The 27691-nt window shown below is 38.3% G+C and overlaps 1 pseudogene across 1 annotated transcript; it reads right to left on the reverse strand.

Annotated features, from left to right (window-relative positions):
- Positions 1 to 15915: 15915 nt before the first annotated feature.
- Positions 15916 to 16529, reverse strand: LOC309972062 (transcription factor BTF3-like; annotated as a pseudogene). The gene has a single exon. The product of its transcript is annotated as a transcription factor BTF3-like (transcript).
- Positions 16530 to 27691: the final 11162 nt, after the last annotated feature.

The following is a 27691-nucleotide window of genomic DNA, read 5'->3' on the forward strand; positions in this document are numbered from 1 at the left end:
AGTCCATCTTCCAACTAGTAGATCTTATTCAACAACTAGGTATGATTCTCTACACACAAGGGAAAGCTCTGCCTCTGTTGAAGGAGGAAGAAAAGGGAATGCTGTAGACCAAGGTCAAGGCAAAATTTACAAAAAGTAACTCATCTAGAGGAACATATCACAGTTTAAGAAATGAGTAGTATTATCAGACTGTTGAAGAAGAGAAACAGTCCTGCTTCTGATAACTTTACTATTTTTTTGTGACTTATAAGTATTCCCTAACTAAGCCATTGGCTCTTGTTTTGAGTGACATACAGCAGTGTGAGGCAGTGAGAGACAGAGAAGCTAGGTTCTTGTGCTGAAGCTGTCAATTAACTAATTAATACTCACACAGATATCTCTGGGCCTGAGTGTCCTCAACTTTAAAATGAGGAAAGGGGATTGGTAGGTGAATTTTCCTCTAAGTTCTATAGAGCTTTGACAGTCAATTATCCTGAAAAAGATAAATAACCAACACATTTTATAAACGAAAAGAAAAAAGATATTAGAAACTGAAGGCTACTGAGCATGATTATAAGGTTGAAGGTTATTGAGCATGATTATAAGATTCTTTCATGAATCTTGCTCAAAAGTCTGTCAAGACTAAAAGAGGGCTTAGGGTAACAGATATTCTTGAGAGGCATAACCAAAGAACTACCTGCCTCACCAACTACAACCAAAGAATTTAATCTAATAATATTTATTAAGTACCAAGTATGTGCAAGTATTTTGTTAAGACTAGGAATATAGCTGCAAACAAGGTATTTTCCCTACCCTCCTGGTGCCTACCAACAAATGTAGAAAAAGAGAAAAGCAGCAGATGATATGTGATCAGGGCCATGATGAGTTAGTGTGGGGGGCTGTGGAAGCACAGAGGGAGAGTATCTAACCCAGGCTTAAAGTGTCAGGAAAGGCTTCCCAGAGAAAATGTTGTAGAAGGTGAGACAGGAGTTAGTTCAGCAAATAATAGGGAAGACTGCTGGAAAAATGGTTAAGACTGATTAAGCAATTTCTTGCATGTTATCCCTGTATGATAACCATCAGTTGAATAGGTGGACATTTTAATGGCCCATTCCATGGATTAAAGTAAAGACAAACTTACTAAGCAACCCACATTTACTTTACCTTTACTACAGAGAAGTGTTACCCTGTAGCAATTTAAAATTGCCTTACTACATGCTACAGATTAAATGCTTGTGTCCCCCAAAATTCATATGTTGAAACTTAATCATCAATGTAATGGTATTGATACCGTGACCAGAGGTTCTTGGCCTTCCCCAATCAATGGAAATTGACTAGAAACCAAACAGGAAATTCAGGCAAGGCTTTACTGGGGCCTCTGCTGCAGCAGCTGGGGAGCAAAAACAAGTAACAGGTTCCCTTGCTCGCTCCCAAGGTGGGGCAGCTGGTTCTTTATATGGGGTGAGAGTAGGGGTGTGTCCAGGGGTCCAGCCGAAGGGGTGGCTTAGGTGTTTTGCCCACTCCTCTGGTGTTGCTGAGTGCAGGGGGCATGCTCAGTACCCTGCTTTTGCTCGCAGCTCTTCATAAGTCGCAATTGGTCTTTTTTTGGTCTTTTTGTATCTTTTATCCAGAATTTGGCACAACTGCAGGTGCATGTAGTTATTTTTAGTCCCATATTGTTTCTTTGTGTTTTGTTGCTGGAGGAGGTGTTTGTCCAGGTGCAAGCATTGCAGCACTTGCAGCAAAGGGTCCCAGGTCCCAGCCTGACTCAGTATTTGGAGATGGAGGCCTTTGGGGTGATTAGGTCATGAGGGTGGAGCCCTCATTAATGGCATTAGTGCCCTCACAGAAGAGACTCCAGAGAGCTCCCTTGACCCTCCCACCATGTGAGGACACAACGAGAAGACGGCCATCTATGAACCAGGAAGCAAGCCCTCACCAGATACCAAATCTGCTGGTGCCTTGATCTTGGACTTCCTAGCCTCCAGAACTGTAAGAAATAAATTTGTTGTTTATAAGCCACTCAGTCTATAATACTTTGTTATAGCAGCTCGAACTTATCAAGACACAGTGTAATGTTCTGAAGCATAAACTCTTCAAGGGAAGAAGACCACAGTCATGTGAAGAGATGAAGGGGCACAGAGAGAGAGAGATGTCAGAAATGAAATTTTCCTGCTCTGTTAAAAATCAGATGAGGAGACAGTTTTCAAATAAGACAAAATATTTCATTATAAGAAATAGCAATACCTAAAAAGGTCTGTTGAAGAAAAGACAAACTAATTAAAAAGACCAAAAACTAAAAGCCAGGATTGCATTCTGTCAAGATATATACAAAAAGACTTCTACTTATAAAGTAAAAACTTGTAGAATTAAAGGATGAGAAATATAAAATACTTAAAATCTTGCAAGAAATCTTTTAAAACATGTCAGAGACCATGCCTGATCTCTGCCACTGCAAAAGGCTTTGAAGGAAGAACTTCCAAACATCAGACAGAAAAGAGTGCAAAAGCTACAAAAAGGTTTTCATGGGGATTTGGTGAACAAAAGAGGGAGAATTAGATGAAACAAGGAACAATGGACTAGAACTTAAAGATCTCTGTAACAGGCATGGAAAAATTGCCATACACTTTTCAAAAAGCATTGGCAGAAGATCCAAAGGGTAAAACACATTAGAAAACCTGAGTTAATTCCATACATGGGGAAAAATTTAAGTTTTAAAATTTTTAGAAGAAAAATACATGCATAATATTTCCAGAAATATATTTATTTCTTTGATAATAAGAGAGAATTTCCAATAAAGGAACATACACAATATAAGGAACACATTTCATAAATAAAATATATTAGAGGAACAAATGGGGTAATAAATGTGAGAACATTTTGCAGTGTACAAAGTAGAACACAGATGTAGAGCATTGTCATTAAAATACATGCTGTTTGATTCTCAGGTATTTATCATCTATACGTAAAACTCACCATGTTCTGTGTAATAGTGCGTGGTGGAAAAAAAATGGAAAAGGAGAAAAGAAAAAGACTGCATCTTGTAAACCTCAGATAGCTCAACGATTAATTATCAAATTACAGGCAAACAACACGGGCACATCTGCAATCACTTAGAAAGTCAAGATTCATCAGATTAATAGTTGGCTGCTGGTGGTAAGACAATTATTTATTAAAATAAAACTTCCTTTCAAGAATTTTTTTTTTGTTTCGGTAACATAAAATTGTCTTCAAGTTAAACTCTAACCAATAGAACTTTCTTAGATATAGTCATGGCATCTTTGCTTTTCTTCCCCATTGCGCTTTTCCTAGCCTCTCCTCTTTGTATCAAACTACTTCTCTGCTATCCAAGAATAAAGATAGAATGGGGGCAGGAGAGTCATGCCTTTTGTTCTTCAAGTGTATCTATTAAGCTGCTGATTATCCCAAGCACTAGTCCAGGTGAACAAGAAATGCAAGGTCCCTGTTTTAATAAATCACACATGGTAGTGGGAGAAATAACAAATGAAGATGGAAAGATAGGTAGGTAGGTAGGTAGGTATAAATGTGAAGAATATTAGAGGAAAATGCTATGCAAAGAATTAAAATAGAGTGACCAGAAGACTATTTCAAACAGGGTAATCAGGGCAAGCGTCTCTGAAGAATGACCAAATCTAAAGTATAGCAAGGAGCAGGCCATGTAAAAATTAGGGAGGAATTAATTCATGTAGAAAAAAAAGAGTTAGTGAAAAGGCCCCAAGGTGAGCAAATGTTGTACTTTTAAGATGTACAGAGTGGGACTGGAATGTTCCTGGAATAGTGGATGAGTGGGAAGATGGGATGCTCCTAGTGTGGGGTTGAAGAAAGATCATGTAGGATTTTGTAAGGCAGGGAAAGGCATTTGGGTTTTATTTTAAGAGTAATGGAAAGCATTTTGGGGTTTTTAACAAGTAAATAGTAGGATCTGGTTTACATTTTTAAAGAATGACCCAGCCTGCTCTGTGGAACAGAAGAGGAGGCCTGAAGACAAAGTAGGAGGTACTAACAGTGCTCAGGTGAGAGAAGATAGTGACACACTAGGGTGTTTGTAGAGCAGACAAAGGAGACAGATTTGGAGTTTTTAAAAGGTATTTTATTAGGAAATATGTCATTTAGTGCAATATGTCAAATTGAGATACACCAGAACAAAAATAAGGTCTAGAAAGTGTACCGACATCATTTGTCCAGAGAGTTCTCTGTCACAGAGTGCCTTGTAGAATTAGAGTTTAACAGAGAGCTAGTAAAAACTGAAGAATCTACTAATCATCTAACTTGCATGTTGGACAATAGACCAATTACCAGTTTTCTGAGTGGCAGGAATTATCTGATTTTGAAGACTTAGTGTTTCAGATTATCCCTCTGAGTACAGTTTGGTGGTCCCAGCATCAGATATATTGTCAAAATCGATAAGGATAATGAAAGCAAGGCTGATGCACATCCTTGAGTACCTGCCTTTGTCAGAACTGTACGCTGTATTTTTTCATGTATTCCTAAGAACCCTGGAGGTAAGTATCCCCATTTAATAAGTGAGGCTTAGGGAAGCTGAATAACTTATCCAGGTTTATAGCTAGTAACAGAACAAAGATTCTAAACTGCCTAAATCAAGAATCCAATGCCTTTCCACTGTATTACTCCCTTTATCCTTTCAGTAGAAGGCCTACAATTTCTAGCAAATGTTCCCATATAGTTTGTATCCATGTGATGCCAAAATATTCAATCAAAAAAAAAAAAAAGAATAAACTAGTATATTGTATTTGTGTCAATGTCTTAAAAATAAAATCATATCAGCCTAGTGAATATTTTATCAAACTGTATTTTAATTACAAATTTTTTAAGTCAATTTTTCAAAGCTGTTAGTCTCATTAGTGAAATCAGTGCTTTGAGAGTGGCCAGAATAAGTGTTGGCCCAGGTATTTTCCCTCTTTTTTATACATAAAATCAGTATCCCATAAAATCCTCACCTTTTTTTCCCAAATCCTCACCACCTTCTTCCTTCCCTAATGACCTCCCAAGCTGTGAAGCTAGAGGAAAAAGGGTTTAAAGTTACTTTAAGAGAAGAGCCTACAGAAGTGGCCTTCTATGAACCTCAAGTGTTTGCTCTTCAAAATTGTTGCTCTAACACACTGCCTTTTTTAGTATGATGCCATGTTCACTTCAGCTAGGACTTCTAACCTTTAAAAAATTATGCACATAGTGAAGATTCTCAATTAAGAATATATATTCTGTGACTCTCATCTATAAAAAGAATGCAAAAAGTAATGAATAGTAGATAGTGAATAGTAATGCCTCCATTTTTTCCCTTTTTGAAAGAGCCAACAGGGCCCCTGTGTGCAGGAACACTATACAAATATTTATTTTTAAGAAAATCTGATGGACTCTTGTTAAAAATGTTTGCTCAGATTCAATGTCTTTTCATGCTCCATTTTCTTAATTCGTAAAGATTTGGTCCACATTTGTCCTCCCTACCTGAATCATTTCCAAAACCTTTGCCTCTAAACTTCTTCCTTCCATAACTTCTACCCAAACTGGGATGCCAAAGGTTGAAACCATTTTTCAAAGAAAAGGTTTTAAAACTAAACTTGATGTTATGTCCTTCTTTTCCAATCAAAACAAACAAACAAAAATGATCTCTGCTCCTGGATTTAAAAACATTATAAAAGACACTTGGGATGAACTGACCATGGACTTGATATTAAATGGTATTAAGCAATTACTGCTAATTTTATCAGGTGTGTTAATGTTATTGAGTCCAAGCTCACTCTGCTCGCCACCCGACAGGCCAATGAATCAGAGACGAGGTGCTGAGGCAAGGAATATGACTTTATTCGGAAAGCTGGCAGACCGAGAAGAAGGCAGACTAGTGTCTCCGATAAACCATCCTATCGGGGTTTGGATGCCAGTTTCTTTTATAGCACAGAGAGGGGGAGGAGGTGAGGAATTAAAGTAAAAAGGCCATAAGTTTTGCAAATATCCCCTGGAATGGCCAGCCTCAGTGAGGGGATGTGTTAATTTCTTCTTCCTTGCAGCCATCCACAGGTGGGAAGGGTCAAATTGTCTCCCTGTGAGCTGAACAGAGACACTTTAGTTTAACATTCAGGCAGAGGGGCAGGATTCCCTGAGGCAGGCCATTATGTATGATTATAATAACAAAAGCATGAAAAGTAAAGGTTAAAGTCAAAGAAACAGATCAAACATGGAGTCTGATTTCGCTCTTCCCTGTTAATGGTATTAAGATCAGAATAGAAAGCATCTTTATTCTTAGAAGAAGTATGAGAAAATAGTGATGGATGAAGTTTTATCATGTTCTTAAATTACCTCTAAATGATAATTTAAAAAAAAGGTCTTACACATTTACAGAAAGTTAAAGGAAACATGGCAAAAAAATGTACTGTTGAATCTAGGCAGTCAGTATATGTGTTAATTAATTTGGTTAAAAATGATTTGGTCAAAAAATACTGTGGTTAGAAAACTTTTGCTTCATGTGGCTAAGCGGCAAATCAAAAGTCAGTGATATTTGAAACACACAGGAAAATAGTCCCATCAAACTATAGTAAAGGTCAGTCCCTAAATTAATTTGCACGCCCATCTGCAAATTTTAACATAATCATGTTATAGAATGTTGTCTGTCACAGTGCTCTCAATATACCCACAGATCACTAAGGGATCTTGTAAAAAATGCAGATTATGGGTCAGTGGTTCCAGGAGGATCTGACAGTCTTCATTTCTAACAAGCTCCAATAATGCTATCGCTGCTGGTCCACGAACCACATTTTGAATTGTAAGGGTCTATATTATGCCAAATAACCAGTGAAAGTCAGATGCAAAGAGTACCTATTTCCCACCAAGCTGTTTATGGATGATAAAGTCTTTCCCATGCAGAGGCTTGTAGATGCTCTATGGGTCTATATATTTGGGATCATGGAATCAACATGCACAAATAGCTGAGATTTCCCTTTTCGTGCATATGTCCATCGACATAGAGTTGTACTCAGTACTGCCCTCTTTTTAGATTAACTATGTACTGTGCAAATATAAGTATAAAACAAAAATTCAACTTCAGTATAATTTTATATAATGTTCTAAATGGAAGATTAAAAAATTTGTATTATTCTGAATATTTGGTAACATTCTTCTCAAAGATTCCATATTTTTAAGGCAAGTCTTTAACATTTGCTCTTATATTTTGGAATTCTATTAAATGTTTACCATTGATTATAATAGTAAAAAATGTATATTTTTATTAAATTAACTTCAGTTATTTGACAATGCTATATCCATGATTCCTTTAATTTTTCGATAAAACTAGAAAAATTTGACAATCTACTTTTAAAATAAAGTTATATATAATAGTTTATATATAAATTTACTCACAATAGTGCACATGTGTATGTGTATATATATATAGATAGATATAGATATACTATTGTGAGTAAATTGGAAGCATATTATGTATGGCTTGATGTGCCTGAGAGTGTTTTCATCCTTGACATAACTTAAAGCTTTAATGACTATGGCAGATTATATTTTTCCAAAAATGGAAACACCTATACAAATCCCATCCACGTGCTCTTTTTACAATGAGGCCGACACTCCTTCCACGAAAAGGTGATATCTATGTTTCGTCCCCTTAGATCTTCCTGGGAGCTTGTGACTGACCAGACCAATGTAATACATCAGAAGTGATACTCTGTGACTTCCAAGGCTAGGTCATTAAAAGGATACAGCTCTCCAGATGCTTGCCTTTTGGAATCCAGCCACGATTTTGTAAAGAAGTCCAGGCCACAAGGAGATACCACATGTGACTGTTGTAACCAACAGCTCCAGCTAGACCTAGAGCCAACATTCAGCATCAACTACTAGACATGCAAATGAACAGGTCTTCAGATGCTTCTAGCTTCCAACTTTTGAGTCTCCTAGCTGAGACCCCAGACATAATGGAGCAAAGAAAAATCATCCCTTCTGTGCTGTGAATTCCTAACCAACAGAATCTGTGAGAAATAATACATGATTATTTTGTTTTAACCCACTAAGTTCTTGGGTTTTGTTACAGAGCAATAGATGATTAACATACATTTTGGTATCTGGAAGTAGGGTTGCTGCCATAACAAGAACCTAAAACTGCAGGAGTAGCTTAGAAACTGCATGATAAGCAAAAACTGGAAGGACTTTGAGGAGATTGTGAAAAACCTAAAGAGTCTTGAACAAGTGATAAGGAGTCTGAGAGTCTACTAAAAGGTTATTAGTGAGGGCAAAAATGAAATAAAGAAAACGCTGTTGGAAAAAGAAAGAGGATCTTGGTTATGCTGTGGCAAAGGGTTTAGCAACATTGTTGACTATGATTAGATGGAAATATAAAAATTGTAACTTATGAACTGGGTGATAGAGCCCAGGAGATTTCCAGGCAGTGTTGAAAGTGCCCCCTGGCTGCTGCTTCTGCTCATAGTAAAATATAACGGAAGCGAGAACCAAAAGGAAGGACTGTTAAAGATTTTAAAAGGCAGGATTTGCAGCCTCTCCAGTCTGCAAATAATGTGCAGTCTTTGGGATCTTGGAACACAGAAGGAATTCAATTAATGTTAGTTTCTTTCTCCTTTCCCCGTTTACTTCATGAAGAAATGTTTGAAAATGCATAAAGAAACTTAGAAGTTGGTATGACAGTACGTTCAGTAGTCTGAAAACATTCAATAAATAAAGTCATCCTAAAATCCTAAAGAGAGGCTTCTTGAAATTGTCTTGAATCATTTATGCATCACTAAAATGATCCCTTTCTTAAAAATCTTTTCTCCACCTGCTCACAGGTTCTTGGTATTTCTTCTGTTCACTGTTTGGTTTTTTCACTTCTTATCCTCTGTAAAGACGAAAATCATCTTAAACAACTGATGAAGCATTGTGACTATGTTAACCACAGCCACAAGTTTGCTGACACTCTTCCCATTGAGAGGTTGCCTCAGTCCCCTCCCCTCAAGTTGTGGTGGGCTTTTTGACTTCTTTTATCAATAGAGTATGTTGGACATGATACTAAGTGAGTCCCAAGCCTAGTTCATAAGAGACCATGCAACCTCCCCCTCGGACTCAGAGAACACTCATTCTTAGAGCACTGAGCTGCCTTATAAGAAATCCAATTACCCTGACGCCACCATTCTGGAAAAGCCACATGTAGGCCCTCTTGGTGACAATCCCAGGTGAGCCTGACCCTCAGCTGTCCCAGTCAGACAGCAGACACGTGAAGAAGCCATCTTGAGAGTGATCCTCCCACTCCCAGCTGTCCCAGCCCTGACACCTGAGTCACCCCCAGCTATCTGAGTCCTTCCAGCTGAGATCCCAAACATATGGAGCAGAGAAGAGCAGTCCTTTCTGTGCCTTTCTGAATTCTTGATCCTCAGAATCCATGAGCATAAGAAAATGGCTTTTACTCCACTCAGTTTTGTGGTAGTTCGTTACACAACAATCACCAACCAGAAGAAGTATTTTCAGTCACCGACATCTTATTCATGCATTTAACATTTATCAAGGGCCTAATGAGGCAAGACATTGTACTAGCTTTATCTCAGGTTGGATGAATTTCTCTGATTCCTTCTGGAGATCAGGTTCTGCTGGAAGTTGTATTGTGGAGGCACTGGGCACTGGGCAAGATGCTAAATATATCTGGATGCTAGGCATGAATAAGCTGAGGGGCAGCACAAAGGACAGAGGATAGAGGAGGAATGGGAACAAGAGAGAATAGTGGCCAAAAAACCCCAAAAATTATCTCAGATTTTTTTTCCTTGACCTGATCTGACTGTGCAAATTGATATCTGGCCCAGAAAGCCACCCTGAAATGGCAGAGGGACCTTGGTTTCCCCCAAAGAGTGACCTAGTTACTAAGGACAATCAAGCTTCATTCAGTAGTTATTTCTGGAGGGCAAAGAGAGATGGTTTATCAATTAAGCACATCTGTCATAATGACTAAGGACTGGAGTTTAATGTAGCATAACTTTATGAAATGAAATAAAACACTGATATTTCACTTTTCACAAATATGTGTGAATAGTCAGATATAGTCAAAGACTCCTCAATCATGTGCAATACAGAGACATAATTACTTCTCAATAGCTTTAAAAGCCTCTGTAGAGAGTGTCTACAAAAGGCATTTCTGAAAGAGTGGACTAAAGGGGGGAAGACAGGAAAAGCCTTAAAATTGTAAAAATAAGCCTCCATAAAAATGTGTTGGATGCTTGCCTCATCCAAAATGGAAAGATGTAGATATAATCTTTTCTTGGAAAAATCTTTATGTGACCATTTAATGCTCTTTATGTATCATGATCCTTTCATTTTAAGTTAAAGCTATTCAACACGACACAGTCTATTTTACAGTCTAGGTGATTATTAAATGTCCCTCCCTTCCCTTGCTCATCATAACTTCTTGAAAATAGTTTACACTTGTATATGCCGCCCCTACTCCTCTGCACTCCTTACTGAGAAGGGGGTTCCCTTGCAATCTTACTTGTGTTCCTACCATCTATGGGAGTTGCACGCGTTGGGTCTCTCTCCAGCTGCAAATCCAATGAACTCTTAGTTCTTATCTGATCTAGCATTTACCTCTGTTACCTATACATCTTCTTATTACCTAATAGTACATACATATCATTAGATATATAATTTTAGTCAATGACAAAATAATGTATACTTGTTGCCAAAAAAAAAATTGAAAACTATACTGAAGAGTATAAAAATTCCTCTCCTCACTGTCGCTCCATCCCACTTGGGGGAACCAATGCTCACAGCTGAGGCTGATCAGACCAGACATTTTTCTGTGCACATCTAGTATATAATCGAAAATTTCAAATCCAAACTGAAAGAGGATTTGAGACTAAAGAATAAACTATCCTTCACCCTCAATCTTACTCCTCACTTTTGATAACCACTTATACAAAGTTATGTTTCTTTTGGTGGTTATATCCATAATGTTTATATTTATTCATTTAGTTATTTATCAATTTAAACTATATCTAATTGCTACCCCTACCATGAAGAATGAGGAGTTTTGCTGATTTACACTGCTTTCTCACTTCCCTATTCCCACAAGGATTTCCCACCTTAAACTCTAAAGGCCTATTTTTATTTATTAAGTTTTTAAAATTTGCTAATGTGTGTCTTCAAATAAAACACAACCTTCTATTTCTTGACTCATCCATTTTAGGCACTGTCTCATACTTTGTAACATCCGATTTTATATCATTTCTCTTCTCTTCTTAGAACTAAAAGTAGCTAACTCTGCTTTGTCTGTAGGTTAATCAAAAAACCCCAGCATTTACAATATTATAATTATTTAGATATAGTTCCCTGCAAAATCAAACAGTGACTGGACAGTGAGTGGAGACGGGGATTGCAGGGGCCATTAATTTTGTTCAGCTGGAAGGAGCACATAACTAACAAACAGGGAAGGGGGCAAGGCACATTGCTTATGTTTGTTTATTTTTATGATGCTATACTTTCTTTTTATCACTAAGGTCACTTAGCTTCTTAATCACATTTTATTACAGGAAATTATTTTTGGAGCCATCTTATTCGCTGTTCTAATTTGCACTCTAAACCTACTATATCACTGTCATCCTGGAATTATTTTTCCTTTTTTAAAATCTTCTGCTACCTATCCTAATATTTTTACTGATATCTTGTTCTGAAAAAAAAATAATGTAGCAAACCATCTTCTCAATACTCTTAAGATTGCAATCTAGCATTTGAAACTTTCCTCCCTTGAACTGACTTGCAGAAGACATCTCACTTTCAAGAAAATCTCAGGGGACAATAATCTTAAAAGTGGTGTTGGAGTAGATTTCTTTTCACGTAGAAATGAAAGTGAAAATTTGTAACCTCAAATAATAGGCAATATTGAGTAGCTGCAATTTTAGTATTTGGAAAGCATTAACATTTTATAAAGAATGACATTTTACTTATTACTAATGTTTGTAATAACAAGATTATTAGTTCACTCAACAAATATTTATCAAGAACTCAGCATGTTCTTGGCAGTTTTCCATGTTCTGGGGATACAGCAATGAAGAGCTCCTCACAAATTTTATTCCAGCAGTGAGGCAGAGGCAAAAGATAAGAAACATATAAATAATTAAATACATTACTACGTACGTCAACTGTTGATTGATGCTAGGAAGGTGGGATAGAGAGTGCTGGGGAATGGAGGATGGGGATGGAGTTTTAGGTAGGCCATGCCTTGGGTGAGGGGGCTTGTTTTTTAACCTTGTATAGCCTCTTTTCTTCATTTTGTTTTGTTTTGTTTTAATTTTTTAATATCAAAATAATCACAAAATTACAGAAAAGCTGAAGGTACAATACAAAGCGTATGTTTTTCTGAATCACTTGAGAGTGAACTGCTGACTCAATTTTCTATCACTTCTGAATGCTGTAGTGTATGTTTCCTACAAAACAGGGATTCTACTACACAACCATAATATACAATAGATTAGGTATTCTGTTTCATGGATCTCACTTTCTTTTCCCTTTTTCTCACATTCCTTTGTTGTTTTGTTGGATAAATAGAGAGTAAGTCTTCCAAAGAGGGTGGTTGACAAGCGGTAAAATTTTCTAAGTCTCGCATATCTAAAAACGTCCTTAGTTTACTGGAACTCTTAATTGATAGTTTGGCTGAGCATTTACTTCTAGATTACACATCACATTTTTCTCAGACCTCAGTCTTCAAGCATACAGTGTCTCTGATGAGAAGCTGCATTTCCATTTATTAGAGGCAGTAAGTGGAGGCTTTGGGGATCTTTCTACTTTTCCTGAATCTCTGTCTAGGTATGGTTTTTCTTCTTCATTCATGTCCTCCTCATTCTGTGTGCCCTTTCAAGCTGAGGATCCATGTGTTTATGTCTCAGAAATATATTTTCATCCATTATTTCTCCAATAATTTCCTTAAAATATTCCCTTTTCTTTCTGAAACTGTTTTTGAAAGACTGTAGTTCTCCTAGATAGATCCTTTAAGACTTTAAAGTCTTCTTCTATACATTCCTATTTTTCTTTTAGCCTAATTTCTAGATTTCCTCAGGTTTTTATTCCAGCACTTCTTTTTAATTTTTCAAGAAAATTTCAGACATCATATTTTTAAATTTCCAATATTTCTTGATTGTTCCTTAGTGTTTATGAAGATATATATGAAATTATATTCTGTGTCCTGAATAATCAGTTTCTTTCAAAGATTCCTTGGTTCATATTGGCACTGTGCATATGTGTGTATGATTATTTTTCCTCTAATATGATATGTGTCCATTTAAACTCATGAACTGAGGACTACTTACTTGGAACACGTTGCTGACCTGGTTTCCCTCTGCCGGCATGTAGTTCTCTTCCCCACTAGGCCTCTCTTCAGTGAGAGGGATGGACTGTGAGCTCTGAGCCCACAGACAGCTTTCCTTTAAACTGTGTAAGCAGACAGCAGGGAGCAAGCTAGGCCCACTATCTGGGTTTTATTTTGGAAATCCCAAACCAATTCCTTTGGCAAGCAGTGCTTACGGAACAGGTGCTAACTTGTTGTCTCTAACAACCATTCAGAGACAAACATCAACCTTGATATCGGAGCCATAACCCCTCGTGAAACTGGAGCTTTTATCTCTAGGTTGGAAGCATTTTGGAGGCACCACCATTAGGGAGCTTGGCTCCTGCCTCCACAGCAGCTTCTGGGTGTGCACATCTGGCTGTGCTTCTGCTCCTGTATTCCTTAATATACCACATACTTTCCATCTTCCAGAAATTCATCAAGGTTAATGGTTTGCGTATGTCTCTGCCTCATTGGAGAACTGTTATAAATTTCTTACCCTTGGTACTTCTAAATTTTATTTCCATGGGATTTGTGGAAGAAGAGATAATGTATGTGCAACCTGTCATCTTGAACCAGAAGCCTCACTTCCTCAAAGTCCTCTCCCCCTAGCCTGCTCTCTGCCACTTCTCTGACATTTATTTGTCCCAGTTAGCTCTGCCTTCTTTTCTTTTATTCCTCCCTGAAGGTTTATGCTCCATTTCTTCTATTTGTTTTCTGTGGATGATTTTTACTCACTCCCATGGATTTAACTACCACTTTAAGCCAGTGAACCCATTATACATGACAGCTCTTCTCTCTCTTCTGGACTCCAGTTTTGTGTTCTCTACTCACTACGGTCATTAATACCATTTTATTTTTTTCATCCAATCAGGAAATGGCATACAATCAATCCTATTTTAATTAATTAGTTAATTAATTAACTGGTGAATGCTTAAAGGATCTAGAACTGGTTTTAAGATAATCTTTCTACTACACCATAGTATTTCCCATTTACTTTTCACAAGTTCAATAATTGATGAATTATTTGCTCATCTTGGTGTGAGGTCAACCCTGGGGCTTATCTTTACAAAAATTTTTATATAACCTATTTTCCAGTAATACAATATATTCAAACTTCATATATGTCTCCCTCTCAAAAATTGGTTCTTTGCTTGAGAGGAGCAAAGAACCACACCTGTTTTCAGTTTCCAGTTACAATATAGCATTGTAATTCTATTTCTAATTTCAGTTATTATAATCAAACTTCTGTTATATGAAGTTTTTGAAGCTAAACACTCAAAGCAGAAGTTTTCACTTACCTAATTGGCTACCAATACAAGAGTAGATTCAATCCATCTGTCCCTAAGTGGATATGTGTATCTCTGCCAGTCGGCCCTTTGTTTTGGGTTTAAATTACCCTTTTTAAGCCTGATTTCTCATGGAAGAAAAGCTAATAACATTTACTCTTCTAGTCTGAGCATTTCAACTATAATAACTTTTGATACTAGGCATAGATTCTATCCAATCTGTCAGGATGAGGAAAAGCTTCAAGTTAGCTAAGATTCCCCACAACTATGGATTCTTTAGGTGCTGAAAAACAAACAAATAAATAAACAACAAAAAAAGGGTTTTTGTCCACACTGACTCCTAATAAAGTGGTGTAGTGTAGACAGTGATAGCTCTTGTTCCAGCTCCAATCACTAATGGGTACAGCCAATCTGCCCCCACAATCAAGGGTTCCAAGAATGGTTACTCACATATTCTCCCAATTACATCATAAAACCTTTCTTACATTTGAGAAACTCTAGGCAGATGGAATTTTCACAGATTTGGAATCATATGTCAACCTTTCCCTGGATATTCTAAATAGAAAACACCTCATATGAGTAATAGTAGTAATATTAATAAAAGCTAAAGTATTTTGTGGGCTAGGCACTACTCTAAGCTCGTTACATAGACTCTTCCATTTAATTTTTGCAGTAACTTTTTGGGTAGTTCTTATTATTACTTCATAAAGAATTGAGGCTTAGAAAAGTTAAATGTCTTGCCCAAACCGTTTCCCCAGTTCATAAATGATAGAACAGCGACTTGAACACTGGCAGTCTGGTAACAGAGCACACTTTTTTAACCACTAGGCAAGGATATCAAACAAATTTCATCTTGTATGTCAACTGTGATTGATAGTGACTGCATGGAATAACTGTTGAAAAATCTTGGTCACCAGACTCCAGGTGATGGAGTGCCAAAATGAGCAATGATGTCAACTATGAACACATTAAACTTGTGGACCTTTTTCTAGGTACTTGCTCTCCTGGGATATGTGAAAGAGAGAGAGACAGAGAGAGATTGACTGATTATTGACCTGTGTATTTATAAACAACTCTCAGAAAAAGCATAATTTACGTTAGAGAAAGTCACAGAATGTACCAAACCCTGCCAGCAATTTGTCTTTCTCTATGTTAGCTTATAAGAAAAAACTACTAGCGATTTGAATATTTTCTTTTTTGGAAACCTTATTAACCTTTGTTTCAAACTATATTCCCAGGCTTCTTCAGCTTAATTAGCTGCAAAGAATGACATTGTATTAAGCAAAAACTGAAAAGAGCTGCAGTGTCCAGGGGCTTGGGCTTAAAAATATTAGAGATCTAGATTTTATCAGATCCATAAACAAAATTTTAAAAAGCAGTCATAATATAAAATAGCATCTCCCAGTAACTTCTTCAAGATTTATCTTCTTCAGAAGTTGACTCAATTCAGTTTGCTTCATTCTTGGAAGCCTCATCAAAATTCTCCACAAGATCTGGAACTTCATCATCATCATCCTCTCCAGTAGCAAGTGGTGCTTTTCCATCCACAGATTGTTTGGGCAGAGCTTCAGCCAGTCTCCTTAAACTGGTCAGACTGTCTGCGCCAAGCTGGTTTAAGATGCTGGGTAGCATTTCTGTCAGCTGCTTTGTCTCAGCATGGCCTGTAACGCTGAAAGTGTTTGCTGCCAGAGATGCCTGAACCTTAGAGTTGTTAAAGTGAATCACTGTTCCTTGGTTTGTGAACATATTCACCTCTTCAATACCAGAGATATTGTTCACCCCTACTTCTTTAAAGAGAACTGACGTTTTCTGTAGTCTTCTGTGGCTGTTCTATGAACCACCTTCTTTCTGTGAGCAGTTCCTTTCCCACCAATGCACACTTGTGCCTGCAGTTTGGCGAGTTTCTCTTGGTTCATGATAGCTTCTTTCATCTTGTTGGAGCAGAAATGGGGCCGTGCGGGGGACTAGGGTTGGCGATCAGGGGGTCTCGGGCAGACCAGCTGAGATAAGGCGCACACACGCAGGGACGCAAGATGGCAGCTAGAGCGATTTGAATTTTTGTTCTACTTTATTTTCCTTCTCCCACACACTTATGGAGTTTTTTGTTTTTGTTCTTTAATGAAAGAAGTAGCATAAGGGGGAAAGATAAGAGACAAGATGCTTAGAAAACCATCCCTTGGATGATTGAATCAACTGGTTCAATTCCAAGGAAATCTCCCCAAAAAACAGAGATTTTAATTTCTTTTCACAAGGCTCAGATAGTGGTAACTTGTATAGACAATTAAGACCTAAATGTGGTGGGATAATACTTCTGTGATATTCACCCATGTTCCTTTTTTCCTTCCAGAATTTCTTGCTTTCCTTTTCCCTAATTTGAGCAGACCGTCTGCTCCACGTTCGTTGACTTAGGGTTGATTTAAGGAAAGTTTTCCTAGTTGTTGTTAAAGAGATTTTTTTTAATTGAAGGTAATCTGACTTTTATCCAGACTAGAAAATCTTTTTTCCAGCAGGGGAGATGGAAAAAGATGGAACGAAGGTCAAATGAGAGCAAAAACCTCCCTGGATCCCAGAGAGAGGATCTTGTACCCCACTTCTCAGAGGGAAAGCCCAAGGGAGAAAGATCTGAGTGTTTATGGAGCACTGAAACAAAAGGAACCTGGTTCCTAGGAAAAGCTTCCAGAAACAACAAATTGTCTATACTTGTTCTAAGAGTTGTTTATAGATACACACGTCAATAATCAGTCTGTCGGTCTGTCTGTCTCTCTTTCTTTCTCTAGGTAGACAGGTACCTAGAAAGGTAAAGGCTCTGTGACACCTTCAGTTGAAAAGACCATGAACAGCCTCACAGAGATGGCTGAGAGAAGCAGAAAGATTCCTTGCTCCTATGAGTGATACAGAATCAGGAAAAAGAGCCCTCACAACCAAAGAAAGTATGCCTAGGGAGCTGAGGACATCTTGGCAGCAAACCAAGTGGAGTGATAACTTAGGACAAATTAGGAGAGTAGATATCTCATTTGCGATCTCCATGCAAATATGACAGAGAGACCACATGGATCCCCTCCCCCAATGTCTTTTATCCTCTCCAAATTCTTAGATATATTCTTAAATATATATCCTGAAGAAATGTGAAGGAGGGGAAATCCCAAATTAATGGAAATATTCTACCCCACTATAAGAGAAAGAGAGTGCAACATAGAGAATAAGCTGAATTATATAAAAATTTTAGGGCTTCCCTGGTGGCGCAGTGGTTGAGAGTCCGCCTGCCGATGCAGGGGACACGGGTTCGTGCCCCGGTACGGGAAGATCCCACATGCCGTGGAGCGGCTGGGCCCGTGAGCCATGGCCGCTGAGCCTGCGTGTCCGGAGCCTGTGCTCCGCAACGGAGGAGGCCACAACAGTGAGAGGCCCGCGTGCCGCAAAAAAAAATATATATATATATTTTAAACATATATATGTATTTTTTTATAAATTTATTTATTTACTTATTTTTGGCTGCGTTGGGTCTTCATTGCTGCACGCAGGCTTTCTCTAGTTGTGGCGAGCAGGAGCTACTCTTTGTTGCGGTGCGCAGGCTTCTCATTGTGGTGTCTTCTCTTGTTGCGGACCACAGGCTCTAGGCACATGGGCTTCAGTAGTTGTGGCACACGGGCTCAGTAGTTGTGGCTCGCGGGCTCTAGAGCACAGGCTCAGTAGTTGTGGCACACGGGCTTAGTTTCTCAGCGGCATGTGGGATCTTCCTAGATCAGGACTCGAACCTGTGTCCCCTGCATTGGCAGGAGGATTCTTAACCACTGTGCCACCAGGGAAGCCCTAAACTTATATTGTTACACTCAGTTTTAGAGTCAGAGATTCATCCTGACTACATCTATTTTTACAATCTAAGAAGTGATTAGGAAGAATGGGTGTTCATAGTAATTAATGGTAAGATAATTACTTTATAGTGACTGAATACAAGTTAGATACAAAGAAGTAAAATTAAATTTAGATATTAATCAAGTAATCTAATAAGGTAATAATAGATTACAAGAGTGTGAAATCATATTCATGATGAAGTGGAGCCCACATCACTCAAGGACATAAACATTAGACCAAACCAGGCAATGAAAGGTTTCAATGAGAATCCATCACAGAAGGGCCTGTAGTTTGTTTAATCTTGCCTTTCTATACTATGTTCTATATTCTATACCATGTCAAATACTTAAGGGCTAATGCAAACATTTTCTAAACCTAAACTTCCAAACAAGAGAAAGTTTCCCAAGTATAACTGGGTAAGTCCATTTAGAGGAATTCTTACTCAGGTCACAAGTGTCTACTTAAGGAATCAAAGTAATAAATTATTGAATAAGACCCTTGTGGCATGTGCAATTACACATACTTCAGGTACCAACACACTCACACAGAATAATTTAACAAGCTCTGCCTACAGAGCCAAGGCAGAGAGAAGGGGGACTCAACTGTCAAGCATATTTTCGACCAACCAAATTCCTGCAGATGATTCCAAATAGTCAGGCCAAAGAAAACAGCTATCCTTGCCTAGCTGGAAGAGATTGGTTAGAGCCAGTAAAACTGCTAAGTACTACTTGGTTGCCAAGGGGAAAAAAAGTGAATTTGTTAAGCTTTGAAAGCAGGGACTCAATTTTGTTTAAAATATCCACTCACCAAAAAGTCTTTAAAAAGCAACGTACTATTCAGGCATTTTGACACTTGCCCTTTTTCTAAGGACACAGGAACATGTCACAGATAACCTAAGTTCTTAAGGATGCAAAATTTTGATAATGTACTCAACTACAGAGTAAAGAGCTTTGCTGAGACTCTGGCTTAGGTGAGCTCATCTCTAGATACAATCATGAGATAGAGTCTCCTCCTCAGTAAGCCATGACTCTTTCATCATAATGGGCATCTGGCTATCTTCTAATTGATTGTGTGAGGGTCTCTTGCTTCAAATGGCCCACCTAGGTATTCATACTATATGCAGTATTCATGTTCTGAAGCTGGATCAGGTGGAACGTGATATTAAAATATTTACGGTGGTATTTTAAATATTTAAAGTGGTACTTCTCAAACTTTCTTACTGAAATAATTATAAGGACAAGGAAAGTAAGAACTCTATAGGCAGACCCAAGAGTTTTCATCCACATGTTGAATTTCTTTGAATCCATTTTTTGTTTTTGACAATTCATGTGGTTATCTTGCTCTATTCCACATTTTTGTAATATACTTTAATGTAAATATAATAGAGGGTAAAATTTCTGTCTCAGAAAGATGTATTTTGTTGACTCTGTGATTTCAAGCACTCATCAATACATCAAGACTGCACACTAGCTTGGAAAGCAAGGCTTTTGGGTCATTTTAAATTATTAGAGGTTTAATCACAGTCTTTGAAGAAAGCATGGATAAAATAGGTTATCACTGTAATTGCTACTGATATGATTGAAAAATATATATATTCATTTTTACAGATTTAAATACTGATATTTATGGAATATTACATATTAATAAACATATCTCAGTTTCTTCAGTAGCACAAATGACTTGCAATTACTGGTTAAAATTTTTGAAAATACAAAGAACAAGGGTGATACAGACTATCCTTGTAAATCTGGTATCTTTTCAATTCCCTTTTAGAAGTACATGCATTTATTCCATGATTCCTTATCCCTGGGGCCTGTTCTCAGTCAAGAGACAACCATCTTACTCAATAAAACAAATTCTAATGAGTTGTAACTGCTAATTGATTAATATATTTAAATTTAAAAATTGTAATTATTGTGTAATTCTGGTTTTAATAGTCACTTAAATTATTAAATTAAATAAATATGAAAACAGTAAATAAAATCCCACCTTGCCATGGAAATTTTGTAGACATTTATCTTTCCAGGTAGATAAAGATCTAAAATTTCACATTCTGTTTTGAAAATTTTTTCAAATTGTATGTTGAACTTTTTCTTTTTTTTTTTTTTTTGTGGTACGTGGGCCTCTCACTGCTGTGGCCTCTTCCGATGTGGAGCACAGGCTCCGGACGCGCAGGCTCAGCGGCCATGGCTCACAGGCCCAGCCGCTCCGCGGCACGTGGGATCCTCCCGGACCGGGGCACGAACCCGCGTCCCCTGCATCGGCAGGTGGACTCCCAACCACTGAGCCACCAGGGAAGCCCGGTACTCTTCCTTTTTAAGAAAACATTAAAAATTATATTTTATGACTGCAGTGGAATAAAGAAAATATAATACAGGCTGGATTCCATTATGATATATCATTATCATATTCATTTTTTCTCCTGATTTTAAAAGAAATTAAAATTAAAATCTTTTTGTGGACCCCTGAAAGTATTGTAGGCATGAGGTACTACTGTGCCTACTGGCTAATATATGCCAACCCTGCCTATGGCAGATAATGCTAGTTAATCCCCAAAAGCTAGTCACCTCTTCTTCTAGAATAATGAAACCCCCAGTTTTTAGCCAGACACATGGCCATCCAAAATAAAGTCTACAGTTCCCAGCCTCGCTTGCAGCTGTGTGCGGCCAGATAGCAAGTTTCATCAATGACACGTGAGCAATGATCACAACTTCCAGGTCGTGTTCTTTTTCCCTGCATTTGGAATTCAGTAGTGGTAAGAGTGAGTCATTCAGGGGACTTCCCTGGTGATCAAGTGGTTAAGACTTCGCCTTCCAATGCAGGGGGTGCGGGTTCAATCCCTGGTCAGGGCACTAAGATCCCACATGCCTCTGGCCAATAAACCAAAACATAAAACAGAAGCAATACTATAACAAATTCAATAAAGATTTTTAAAATAGTCCACATCAAAAAGAAAAAAAAAAATCTTAAAAAAAAAAAGAGTGAGTCATTCGGGCTATGGAATTGGGGACAACACTCTAGGGACAATGGAACAATCAGACAGCAAGAGCCTGGGTCTCTGATGTCTCATGGAGCCTTGATGACTTCCCAGAGCAGTCACAATACCAGCCCAGATTTTATATGAATGAGAAATAAATTTCTATTCAGTTCTATTCAGTTTAAGTCCCAGCTATTTGGGGACTTGGTTACATGCAGCCAAACCTATATTCAAATAGAATCACCTTTCACACTGAGGAAACTGAGGCACAGATGTGATTTTTCTCAGTGTGATTTAGTACAAACCAAAACATAGCAAAGGTCAATCCTGACCTATCAATATTCAAAACCTATGCTCTATTCACTGCCTTCCCATATTGTCTTCTCCCTTCAGAGAAACAAAAAGCATGGAGAACAAAGCAACTATGAGAGAAAGAAGAAGATCATAAACTTTATGAAGCAATAAGTATCATCAAAAGAGAATCCAAAAAAAAGACAAATGGAAAGAAAAAAATGAAACAAATTCAATGTGAATTTTTGCCAGAACTACATGACGTGGCAATTTGCATTATGACTACTTACAGGAAGTATTAGAAACTTTCCAAGAAAGGAACAGTTCACATAAATGATGGATTCAGTACATCTTGCTTAATTGTCAGTTTTGACGATAAGTATATATATTATATTTTTGCTCATATAATTTCTGATTTTAACTGACACAAAGCAAGACACTGAGGTTAGAGTCTACAAAACGTACCTGGAAAAAGCATCTTAGTAAGAAATATTTCCAGAGATTGGTTCCAGATGGCGGAGTAGAAGGATGTGTGTTCACTCCCTCTTGTGAGAGCACCAGAATCACAACTAACTGCTGAACAATCATTGACAGGAAGACACCGTAACTCACCAAAAAAGATACCCCACATACAAAGACAGGAAAAGCCGCAATGAGAAAGTAGGAGGGGCGCAATCACAATAAAATCAAATCCCATAACTGCTGGCTGGGTGACTCACAAACTGGAGAACAATTATACCATAGAAGTCCACACACTGGAGTGAAGGTTCTGAGCCCCATGTAAGGCTTCTGAACCTGGGGATCCAGCAATGGGAGGAGGAATGCCCAGAGAATCAGACTTTGAAGTGTGGTGGGATTTAATTGCAGGACTTCGACAGGACTGGGGGAAACAGAGACTCTACTCTTGGAGGGCACACACAAAATAGTGTGTGCATTGGGACCCAGGGGGAAGGAGCAGTGACCCCACAGGAGACTGAATCAGACATACCTGCTAGTGTTGGAGGGTCTCCTGCAGAGGTGGGGGCTGGCTGTGGCTCACCATAGGGACAAGGACAGTGGTGGCAGAAATTCTGGGAAGCACTCCTTGGCGTGAGCCCTCCCCGAGTCCACCATTAACCCCACCAAAGAGCCAGGTAGGCTCGAGTGCTGGGTCGCCTCAGGCCAAACAACCAACAAGGAGGGAGCCCAGCCCCATCCATCAGCAGACAAGCAGATTAAAGTTTTACTGAGCTCTGCCCACCAGAGCAACACCCAGCTCTACCCACCACCAGTCCCTCCCATCAGGAAGCTTGCACAAGCCTCTTAATAGCTGCATCCACCAGAGGGCAGACAGCAGAAGCAAGAGCAACTACAATCCTGCAGGCTGTGGAATGAAAACCACATTCACAGAAAGATGGACAAAAGGAAAAGGCAGAGGACTATGTACCAGATGAAGGAACAAGATAAAACCCCAGAAAACCAACAAAATGAAGTGGAGATAGGCAACCTTCCAGAAAAAGAATTCAGAATAATGATAGTGAAGATGATCCAGGACCTCGGAAAAAGAATGCAAGTAAAGATCAAGAAGATGCAAGAAATGTTTAACAAAGACCTAGAAAAATTAAAGAACAAAAAAAACAGAGATGAACAATACAATAACTGAAATGAAAAATACACTAGAAGGAATCAGTAGCAGAATAATTGAGGCAAAAGAATGGATAAGTGACCTGGAAGACAGAATGGTGGAATTCACTGCTGCGGAAGAGAATAAAGAAAAAAGAATGAAAAGAAATGAAGACAGCCTAAGAGACGTCTGGGACAACATTAAATGTACCGACATTCTCATTATAGGAGTCCCAGAAGGAGAAGAGAGAGAAAGGGCCCAAGAAAATATTTGAAGAGATTATATTTGAAAACTTCCCTAATATGGGAAAGGAAATAGCCATCCAAGTCCAGGAAGCACATAGAGTCCCAGGAAGGATAAACCCAAGGAGAAACACGCCGAGACACATGGTAATCAAATCGACAAAAATTAAAGACAAAGAAAAATCATTAAAAGCAACAAGGGAAAAATAACAAATAACATACAAGGGAACTCCCATAAGGTTAACAGCTGATTTCTGAGCAAAAACCCTATAAGCCAGAAGGGAGTGGCACAATATATTTAAAATGATGAAAGGGAAGAACCTACAACCAAGATTTTTCTACACAGCGAGGATCTCATTCAAATTCGACAGAGAAATCAAAACCTTTACAGACAAAGAAAAGCTAAGAGAATTCAGCACCACCAAACCAGCTCTACAACAAATGCTAAAGGAACTTCTCTAAGTAGGAAACACAAGAGAAGAAAAGGACCGACAAAAACCAACCCAAGGGGCTTCCCCGGTGGCGCAGTGGTTGAGAGTCCGCCTGCCGATGTAGGGCACGTGGGTTCGTGCCCCGGTCCGGGAAGATCCCACGTGCCACGGAGCGGCTGGGCCCGTGAGCCATGGCCACTGAGCCTGCGCGGAGCCTGTGCTCTGCAATGGGAGAGGCCACAACAGTGAGAGGCCCGCGTACTGGAAAAAAAAAAAAAAGCGCAAAGAAAAACCAACCCAAAACAATTAAGAAAATGGTGATAGGAGCATACATATGGATGATTACCTTAAATGGGAATGGACTAAATGCTCCAACCAAAAGACACAGGCTCGCTGAAAGGATACAAAAAAAAGACCCATATATATGGTGTCTACAAGAGACCCACTTCAGACCTAGGGACAAATACAGACTGAAAGGAGGGGATGGAAAAAGATATTCCATGCAAATGGAAATCAAAAGAAAGCTGGAGTAGCAATACAAATATCAGATAGAATTGACTTTAAACTAAAGAATGTTACAAGAGACAAGGAAGGCCACTACATAATGATCAAGAGATCAATCCAAGAAGAAGATATAACAATTATAAATATACATACACCCAACACAGGAGCACCTCAATACATAAGGCAAATGCTAACAGCTATAAAAGAGGAAATTGACAGTAAAACAGTAATAGTGGGGGGCTTTAACACCTCATCTATGCCAATGGATAGATCATCCAGACAGAAAATTAATAGGGAAACACAAGCTTTAAATGACACAATAGACCAGACAGATTTAATTGATATTATAGGACATTCCATCCAAAAACAGCAGATTACACTTTCTTCTCAAGTGCTCATGGAACATTCTCCAGGATAGATCCCACCTGGGGTCACAAATCAAGCCTTGGTAAGTTTAAGAAAATTGAAATCATATCAAGCATCTTTTCTGAGCACAACGCTATGAGATTAGAAACGAATTACAGGGAAAAAAACATAAAAGAACACAAACATATGGAGGCTAAACAATACATTACTAAATAACCAAGAGATCACTGAAGAAATCAAAGAGGAAGTCAAAAAATCCCTAGAGACAAATGACAACGAAAACACGACGATCCAAAACCTATGGGATGCAGTAAAAGCAATTCTAAGAGTGAAGTTGATAGCAACACAACCCTACTTCAAGAAACAAGAAAAATTTCAAAAAAATAAGCTAACCTTACACCTAAAGGAACTAGGGAAAGAAGAACAAACAAAAGCCAAAGTTAGTGGAAGGAAAGAAACCATAAATACCAGAGCAGAAATAAATGAAATAGAAACAAGGAAAACAACAGCAAAGATCAATAAAACTAAAAGCTGGTTCTTTGAGAAGATAAACAAAGTTGATAAACCTTTAGACAGACTCATCAAAAAAAAGAGGGAGAGGGGCTTCCCTGGTGGCGCAGTGGTTGGGACTCCACAAAAAAAAAAAAAAGAGAAAGAGGGAGAGGACTCAAATCAATAAAATCTGAAATGAAAAAGGAGAAGTCACACGGCCACCACAGAAATACAAAGCATCATAAGAGACTACTATAAGCAACTCTATGCCAATAAAATAGACAACCTGGAAGAAATGGACAAATTCTTAGAAAGGTATAACCTTCCAAGACTGAACCAGGAAGAAAGAGAAAATATGAACAGACCAATCACAATTAATGAAATTGAAACTGTGATTAAAAATCTTCCAACAGGGCTTCCCTGGTGGCGCAGTGGTTGAGAGTCCGCCTGCCGATGCAGGGGACTCGGGTCCGTGCCCCGGTCCGGGAAGATCCCACATGCCGCGGAACGGCTGGGCCCGTGAGCCATGGCCGCCGAGCCTGCGTGTCCAGAGCCTGTGCTCCGCAACGGGAGAGGCCACAGCAGTGAGGGGCCCGCGTACCACAAAAAAAAAAAAAAAAATCTTCCAACAAACAAAGTCCAGGACCAGATGGCTTCACAGGTGAATTCTATCAAGCATTTAGAGAAGACTTATCACCCATCCTTCTCAAACTCTTCCAAAAAATTGCAGAGGAAGGAACACTCCCAAACTCATTCTACAAGGCTACTATCACCCTGATCACCCTGATCCCAAAACCAGACAAAGATACTACAAAAAAAGAAAATTACAGACCAATATAACTGGTGAATATAGATGCAAGAGTCCTCAAGAAAATATTAGCAAACAGAATCCAACAACACATTAAAAGGATCATACACCATGTTTCAGTGGGATTTATCCCTGAGATGCAAGGATTCTTCAATATATGCAAATCCATCAATGTGATACATCATGTGAAACTAACTGAAGAATAAAAACCGTATGATCTTCTCAATAGATGGAGAAAAAGCTTTTGACAAAATTAAACACCCCTTTATAATAAAAACTCTCCAGAAAGTGGGCACAGAGGGAACCTACCTCAACATAATAAAGACCATATATGACAAACCCACAGCAAACATCATTCTCAATGGTGAAAAACTGAAATCATTTCTCTAAAATCAGGAACAAGACAAGGGTGTCCACTCTCACTAGTATTATTCAACGTAGTTTTGGAAGTCCTAGCAATGGCAATCAGAGAAGGAAAAGAAATAAAAGGAATACAAATTGGAAAAAAAGAAGTAAAACTGTCACTGTTTGAAGATGACATGATACTATACATAAAGAATCCTAAAGATGCCACCAGAAAACTACTAGAGCTAATCAATGAATCTGGTAAATTTGCAGGATACAAAATTAATACACAGAAAACTCTAGCATTCCTATACACTCACAATGAAAGATCAGAAAGAGAAATTAAGGAAACAATCCCCTTCACCACTGCAACAAAAAGAATAAAATACCTAGGAATAAACCTACCTAAGGAGGTAAAAGACCTGTATGCAGAAAACTGTCAGACACTGATGAAAGAAATCAAAGATGACACAAACGGACAGAGATATACCATGTTCTTGGATTGGAAGAATCAATACTGTGAAAATTACTATACTACCCAAAGCAATCTACAGATTCAATGCAATCCCTATCAAATTACCAATGGCATTTTTTACAGAACTAGAACAAGAAATCTTAAAGTTTGTATGGAGACACAAAAGACCCCGAACAGCCAAATCAATCTTGAGGGGAAAAAAACAGAGCTGGAGGAATCAGACTCCCTGACTTCACACTGTATTACAAAGCTACAGTAATCAAGACAATACGGCACTGGCACAAAAACAGAAATATAGATCAATGGAACAGGATAGAGTGCACTCAGAGATAAACCCACACACCTATGGTCAAGTAATCTATGACAAAGGAGGAAAGGATATACAATGGAGAAAAGGCAGTCTCTTCAATAAGTGGTGCTGGCAAAACTGGACAGCTATATGTAAAAGAATGAAATTAGAACACTCCCTAACACCATACACAAAAATAAACTCAAAATGGATTAGAGACCTAAATGTAAGACCAGACACTATAAAACTCTTAGAGGAAAACATAGGAAGAACAGTCTTCGACATAAATCACAGCAAGATCCTTTTTGACCCACCTCCTAGAGTAATGGAAATAAAAACAAAAATAAACAAATGGGACCTAATGAAACTTAAAAGCTTTTGCACAGCAAAGGAAACTATAAACAAGACGAAAAGACAA

The sequence above is a fragment of the Leucopleurus acutus genome (assembly GCF_964270905.1).
Source record: "Leucopleurus acutus genome assembly, chromosome: 15".
NCBI lineage: Eukaryota > Metazoa > Chordata > Mammalia > Artiodactyla > Delphinidae > Leucopleurus > Leucopleurus acutus.